The following is a 7,727-nucleotide window of genomic DNA, read 5'->3' on the forward strand; positions in this document are numbered from 1 at the left end:
GTTTTCGCATGGTTTTTGCATCAAATTGTGGAACAACATAAAGTGGATATTTTTCAAGAATTTCAAGCGCTTGAAATCATGGGTTGACCTTGGCACACCAGAGACATTGTTCGCCAGACCGGATCGCTTCGGATAAAAACACAATGATAAAAAAAAATGGTGGGATCAGAAGAGTATTGTCTACTACAGTCTGCTAAAACCTGGAGAAACAGTCAATGCTCAACGCTACTATCAACAATTGGTCAAACTCAACCAAGCTCTGCATGAAGAAAGGCCCCATCACCAACAAAGACAATGGGTGGCTAATTTTTCTCCACAACAGCGCACCACCCTACTCATCAATTTTTTGTTCACAACTACTTGGAGTCACTCAACTGGGAGGTCCTACCCCACCCGCCTTATTCACCAAACTTGACCCTTTTTTACGACTGGCTGTTTTTGTCAATGAGCCAAACACCTGCTGAGCAGCACTTCGATTCGTGTGAAGACCTCCGGAAGTGGATTGACGACTGGGTTGCCTCAAAAACAGAGGACTTTTATTGGCATGGTATCCAAAACTTACCTGAAAGATGCGGAAAATGTTTAGCTAACGATGGCCAATACTTTAAATAAACCACTTTTTTCATTATCATCAAGTATTTTTTTTTCTTAGTCAAAAAATGTCAATTGTGAGGTTACAGACCTTGTGAGATTGTATTGCACATTTAAACATATTTTAAATAAATAAAAAAAATATTGCATAAACATTATTTCATTTAAAATTAATTATTATTTTTTACTACTGTTTTTTATTTTATTTATAATATTATTGTAAAAGCTGTTATATATTGTTTTGGAATATGGATCTCACTATGAATACGTCATTTTTACTATTATGATTTCTTATTACTTTATAGTATTTAAAGCTAGTTGTTTATGTAAAATGTTTAACGGTGTTTTTGTATTATTTATAAATAGCTATGATATAATAGTAATAAGCTGTGAATTTGTAACATTAAATTCAATTCGTACTTTTTACACTTGATAAAAAATATACATGATGTAAGGAATGCACTTAGACTTAGTATTGCAAAATATATATTTTTCATAATTGTTTGTCCACTACACGAAATTACACCGTCTGGCACGTCAGTTTTAGCGTTTTAAAAAGATGATTAGCTTGTTCTTTTGTCCATCTTTCATCGGATCGGAGCTCTTGATCGGTGTGTGAACACGTTGCGCGTAAATTCGATCACGCTAAACTGTCATAGCGCTTTCATTTTTCAAAACCGGACTGCCGGGCGGTAAAATTCCTGGTAGTGGACAAGTGCCCTTTCTGTGGTATGAATTTGGAATAGTCCCCATCTTGAATTGCCATTTTGTTACAAAAAACTTGCTACATATTATATCAAAAGGATTTTACAAACCTTTGTTATTTTTATTTTTTTATTTTTTTTAAATGTTATGTATAAATTAGTAATATTATCTGCCCTCATTTAAAAAATTACAAATATGTATGTTCGTACTTAAAAACCATCTTAACATTGTATTTGACTTGTCATCTTACAGTGATTAATAAAAACAAAATAGAATTAAATAATATTAATATTATTTATTAAAACAATTCCCAAAGAAAACACCAATTTTTCATTCTTAAATCTGTATAACAACCTCTTAGTAATTCATTTAAACACTAATATTGTAGCAAGCCCAGGAAATGACGCCACATCTGTAATGGTAAGCTGATCTTTGCCAACGCTGCGGTGTATAGTTGCACCAAAATGTAAATATAAAATACAAATAAACATTTTAACTTGACAAAGAGTTGATTATTTCAAAGCATCCCATTTTTGAACGGATAAATGATTTGATAATAATTTCATTATGGAAAAGAGCAAAGCAAATCAGTCCACTGAGAGAAGATGGTTGGCTGTTTGGTACAACACAACTTTATAAATGATCATCGAATGAAATATTGAAGAGAGGGGCCAGAGTAGGATTATGAGGTTAAAAAAATAAAAGATAATGTAAATGTACCAGGTGTATATGTATGTGAAGGTCCTCACCAAAACGTCACATTTCCATTATAAATAATTTTAAGTAATCAGGAATTCTAGATTGTAAAATTGTTACGTTTTGGTGCGATTTCATGATTTCATCTTGGTTTCACACAGTGTTGGTCACGTTTTATCGCAACTTTAATTTGGATTTCGATAGAAAACAGTAAACAGATTTGCATTTAAAGGATTTTTTGTGCATTATTGGAAATGTAACTTTTTGGTGAGGACCTCCATATATCGCTCACTCCTTTCAAGAACGTCATAAATCAAAAATCGACAATTTTAAGTTGTGCATACTTTCGGAATGCCCAGAAAATGTACTATATCCCAGCAAAAGCGGCATATTTTTAACTTAATATTTACCCGCTACAGGGCAGAAAATGTTATTTTTGTATTTTGAAGAAAAGGTATTGTTTAATTATTTTTTGAAATATACTTAATATTTTTCAAATGGAGAAAAAACCTTCAGGTTTTACCTAAAAAGTTCTGTTGCACAATAAAAAGTTCAATAAGTGGCTTGATATTTATTTTTAATACATTGTGTTATATTTTTAAACTTTAAAAACGTTCTCCTGAAAAATCAAGTTTTTTGATTTATGACGTTCTTGAAAGGAGTGGGCGATATGTAAGCTCAAATCCACCGTTTGCTTGTGGATGACGATTTTTCAAACTCTTATCCGCACCCCAATGGTGCATAGGGCACTGCATCATATAATCACAGTGTTATCTTGATCGTCAACAGATGAAGGAAAGGTGATCAGCCCTCTGCTTCAGGTAATATTGAATAAATATTGGGTCCAGGGTAATATTGAATAAATATTTGAGTGAAAAAAATCACTTACATTTATTTTACCCCCGCTGGGAAACGAATCTGAGACCTCCAGAATGGTAGCCGAGCGTGCTGACCATTACACTACGGAGGCAGACAAAATTACGACGTTAGAGAACGTATTAAGCTATCCTACCAACATGTTATACTGTTTGGTATGATTTTGTCATCTGTCAACATTAATCAGTGCACATTAGTCAGTCATCAGCGATTTTATACAACAAATACATTTTTTCTAATTGTAAAACGGTATTATTGTCCAGAGTTGTAGCGAAACAATACTCATTAAAAAAAAAACAAGAAATGCCATCCAAAGGACCTCTCTGTAATTTGGTTTGTATGTTCGAAAAAAAGTAACTAAAAAAAAATTCACCATGAATCTGAATTGCAAAACCTTGCCTGATAGAGTAATTACGATAACATCCCATTTATACAATGCAGAACCAGATTTTGAAGGGGAGGGGGGCAGGTTGAGGTTTTATCTCTTTCCCAAGTAGTTCTATATATTTCAAGAGCTGGCATCATCCCTGGACTTTTACTGCATGCTGCATCAGCCAGTCTAAACCTTTTAATTCAATCAGTTACAATACTCAATCATGTCGACCTTTTCTCATACTGTAAGTCGATACAATAAATCAGATTTTTTGACATCTCAACAAAGATGAAGAAGTATTTAGAAGTCTGGACACACGTAGGTCTTGGGAGTGAGCTGTGATACAGAGGGAAGTCACAATAGACCTAATATGGTTGCAGTGACATAAGGGATGCAAGATCCCTTGACCTCACAAAAAAACGTGATACCTGGATTTAAAGAAAATTAAGTTGTGATTTACTGTACAATATTTTACGTTTTGCCGGAACATATGTACCTAATGGGAGGTTTTCATAAAATAAAAATAAAACTACATTTTTTCGCACCTCAACATAGATGAAGAAGAAAATAGAAGTCTGGGTATTTACGGGGCTTACGACCGTCAAAGGCTGATTAAAGTAATCATTTTACACACATGTAACATTCACCAATTCTACCCATGACAACCATACTACTCGAATCACTAGAATTTCACTAGAGACATCTTTGATGAAATGAAAGAAGCTTCTTTTATTTACATATTTTTTTAGACACTCAAAATGTTGTGAATAAATCTTCGCTACTGAGCTGGTGTTTTTGTCGTCCCCTCATAATCATCGTGAACTTACAGTACCATCAGAGTAAACAACTTTTGCAAAAGAAAATGATAAATGAAAATATTGATTATATCGGCTGTTAAAAACACAAAACGCGTCGTACACAATCCTTTATAGATTGAGTATGTTAAATTAGATGCTCCCGAGTGATAATACCATATTGATCAACATATGAAATATCTGCTGTGGAATCTACTGATAAGCTGAAATATTCCGCGATCAAATTTCAATGAAAAAATTAATAACGAGAAAAATATTACGGCTACCTACGAGTATGTATTTTGCAACCTAAGCTACAGCTTATTTAGCTTGTACTTAAACCCAGCACTCACGGTAGCTAATAGTTTTAATCATCACGTTTCCCCAATTCTTTCTTCTTCATTTCTTCAACGTTTTGGGAATGTTCAGTTGAGTTAGAATTGGAAAACATGTTTCCACTTGAATAGCACGATGGTTAATGCTATTTTGATGGGATGGTGGATTTTAACCCTAATGAAAAGCGCATGGGGTAGATACTTTACTTAGCTACAAGCTACCTCATACATTTGTAATAATAATGCATTGGGAAAGGGGACACCTACCGCTTTCATTTATTTTCTTCTTACCTTGTATCGTACCTTGGTTATATGAAGTAATCGTTCAGTAAAACTATTTATATAGTTTATAATGTTTATTTTACTATAGTTTTTTTAAAATAATTAAAGGCCTAAAACTTCTTTAAATGCTGTTATAACCAACAATTTGAGTGTGTCCAAATACTTGTTTACAAAATCTGGATTATCTCCAATTACAGAAGTTATTTTCATATTATTTTTTTGACATTTCATCAAAAATTAAGATCTAGTGAAGCTCTAGTAATTCAAGAACAATGTTTCAAAATTGGTTCATATATTATATATTGAGCTTCCAAGAATTTGATTGGTGTGGTTGTCAATAATGGGTATAATTGGCGAATGTTACACGTGTGTAAAGTGATCACTTAAACCTGCCTATGACGGTCGTCAGCCCCGTAAATGCCCAGACTTCTATATTCTTCTTCATCTTTGATGAGATGTAAAAAAATAATATGCTCTTATAACCATTTAGAGAGAAAAAAAAAACAAAATAAAAATCAATATTTTTTTAAAATTAAATTAAGATTTTGAAGTTAGTAAACTCGTAAACTGATGGCTCCAATCACTGCGTATCAACTGTATTCCATAGAAAACATATTGTTTTTCTCCTTGGCATCCTTTAATCACAAAACAACAAAAAAATCACATAATTAAAATTCCGTACTTTGGTCATGGCCTAAGGTACGGTACCCTGAGTCGGCCCAAGGTACGGGACATACAGTAAAGTAATTAAATTGACAGTTACGTTTTCGAGGGTATATTATTATTGACTAATAAGATGTTTTTTTTATTAGCCAATATAATCAGTAAACAGATGCATAAAACTAAGTAAAAACAAATTCTTTACCTTAAATTAAAAAATTACCGTAGTGTTGCTTAAAAATTTTATTTTTGATGCTCTAAAATTGTTTTTTTTTTTAAAAATATAAATTATTATAAAAAAAATAATTGGTCTGTATGTTCCCGATAGTTACCTAAGACAGCGTCGGCATAGATTGTTTCACATTCCTATACACAGGACCAATCTGCCGATGGTTATGCCTGTAGGAAGAGCTACCGCTATGTTGAACAATATCACATTGGATATTGATCTGTTCCATGTGTCCGAAGGAGTTTTCCGAAGCGGGATTCCTCTACACATTTAACAAGAATCTTCTTGCTTACTTTTAAATTTGTTTTTTAATGTATAGGCCTTAAATATTAGTTTGTAATGTATATATTAATTATTGAATAAATTGAATTGAAATTGAAAATTCAATTGAAATTAGTAGCCTCTCCGCGCCACAAATATAATGCTATGGCTAAAGGACATTATTACGTTCTGACATTAAAAAATATTTGCGAATATACATCATATTTATGATTTTAATGCCATTATATACCCCCCCTCCACCCTCTACGACTACTCGCTAACGCACCCGTCTCAATTTGTGAAATAGCTCGTATTATACAAAAAGGAAGTAGTAAGTACTCAACTCAGAGATACGTTTAAAATTTGTGACGCAATATGAATTTGTTCGTTATTATTAAAGGTTTTATCATCCGCGTATAAGATATTTTTTATACTAATTTACTAATTGAATGTACCCCGAAAGTAAAAAAGTTGCCCCGCCCGGGGGGGGGGGGAGGTATCAGATAGTGGTTTGTCAAACAATGACGCGCTTATATTTTGCACCTGATAAAACTCTCGTTTTACATACATTGAAATAATATCTAAATGCAGAAAAAGGTACCACGCACTAAACAGATTGATTTTTGTGGTATAAATCTGTCCCTAAAATCATAACGATCACGTGTGACTACTTTTGAAACGTCAAAGTGTCATAAAATAAGATAATATCATCTCCTGTATCCATTCCAACTCATCGTCTTTGTAGACTGTTAGGGTCAGCCCTCCTCTTCCGCAGGTTGTAGTAGGTCCTTCTATCATATACAACGTTACCTAGGTCATGCCTTCGAATCAAGTTCGAATTATCTCTCTGTAACAAACATGAATTTTTAGTCTTCTTTGATATTTTATATACACACGCACATACACACACACACACACACACACACACACACACACACACACACACACACTCACACACAAACACACACACACACACACACACACACACACAAACACACACAAACACACACACACACACACACACACACACACACACACATTTGCAAAACATAAAATTAACTTACTAGCACTAATACTATCAAATAATAATATTTCTCTTTCATACATCCTCTTCATTTCAATTTGAAATTGTCAAATAATATTGATTTTTGTCATCTTTTGGTTTACTGCTTTTATTTATTTTTTCCTCAATTGTGGTCTGACTCCTTTCTTCATACCCAACGTCACAAATACTCGTATGCAAGACGTGAAAATATTGTCTTTTTTGAATAATTTAGTAGATAATTCGTTTTATATCATAAAAACGAATTATCTATATTATAAAAACGAGCCTAATTTTAAAAAATAAATTTTAAAATAAAATAAAATACCTGAAAAGCCTTATTGTTCATGTTACTATCGACGGTAGCTTGCCCTATGTAAGGATGAGATAAGATTATGTCGGAATTTCTTGTTTTAAAACAATTTCTTAAAATTCGTTCAACAAAGCACTAGGCATATTACCAATTATTTCATCAATTCAGTCACTTTGTGGTAAAATCTATCCATTTTTAAATTAAGTTTTACGTAGTAAATACCACCATTTCTTTAAATCTATTGTGACACGTGTTTCAATGCATTCCGCATCATGTTGAAAATGTTTCAAGGTGTTTGAAAATGACGCGGAATGCATCGAAACACGTGTAACAATTGATTTGAAGATATAGTGGTATTTACTAAGTAAAACTTAAATTAAAAATTTAACCAATTAACAATGATCAACAAAAAGCAATCCCTCTTCGAATGGCATTATCGGTGAACTATGTACAATCAATTCGTACAGTTACTCTTGTATTATAGATCGATCTAAAAGTTTCGCATTCTGTATTGAAGAGTTATTAAAATAATTTATAAAGAAGCAAAACGTAAAATGTAGACACGTTTCA

This window comes from Brachycentrus maculatus, unplaced genomic scaffold, assembly GCF_059751285.1.
Source record: "Brachycentrus maculatus isolate JH-2025_06_01 unplaced genomic scaffold, ASM5975128v1 h1tg000221l, whole genome shotgun sequence".
Lineage (NCBI taxonomy): Eukaryota > Metazoa > Arthropoda > Insecta > Trichoptera > Brachycentridae > Brachycentrus > Brachycentrus maculatus.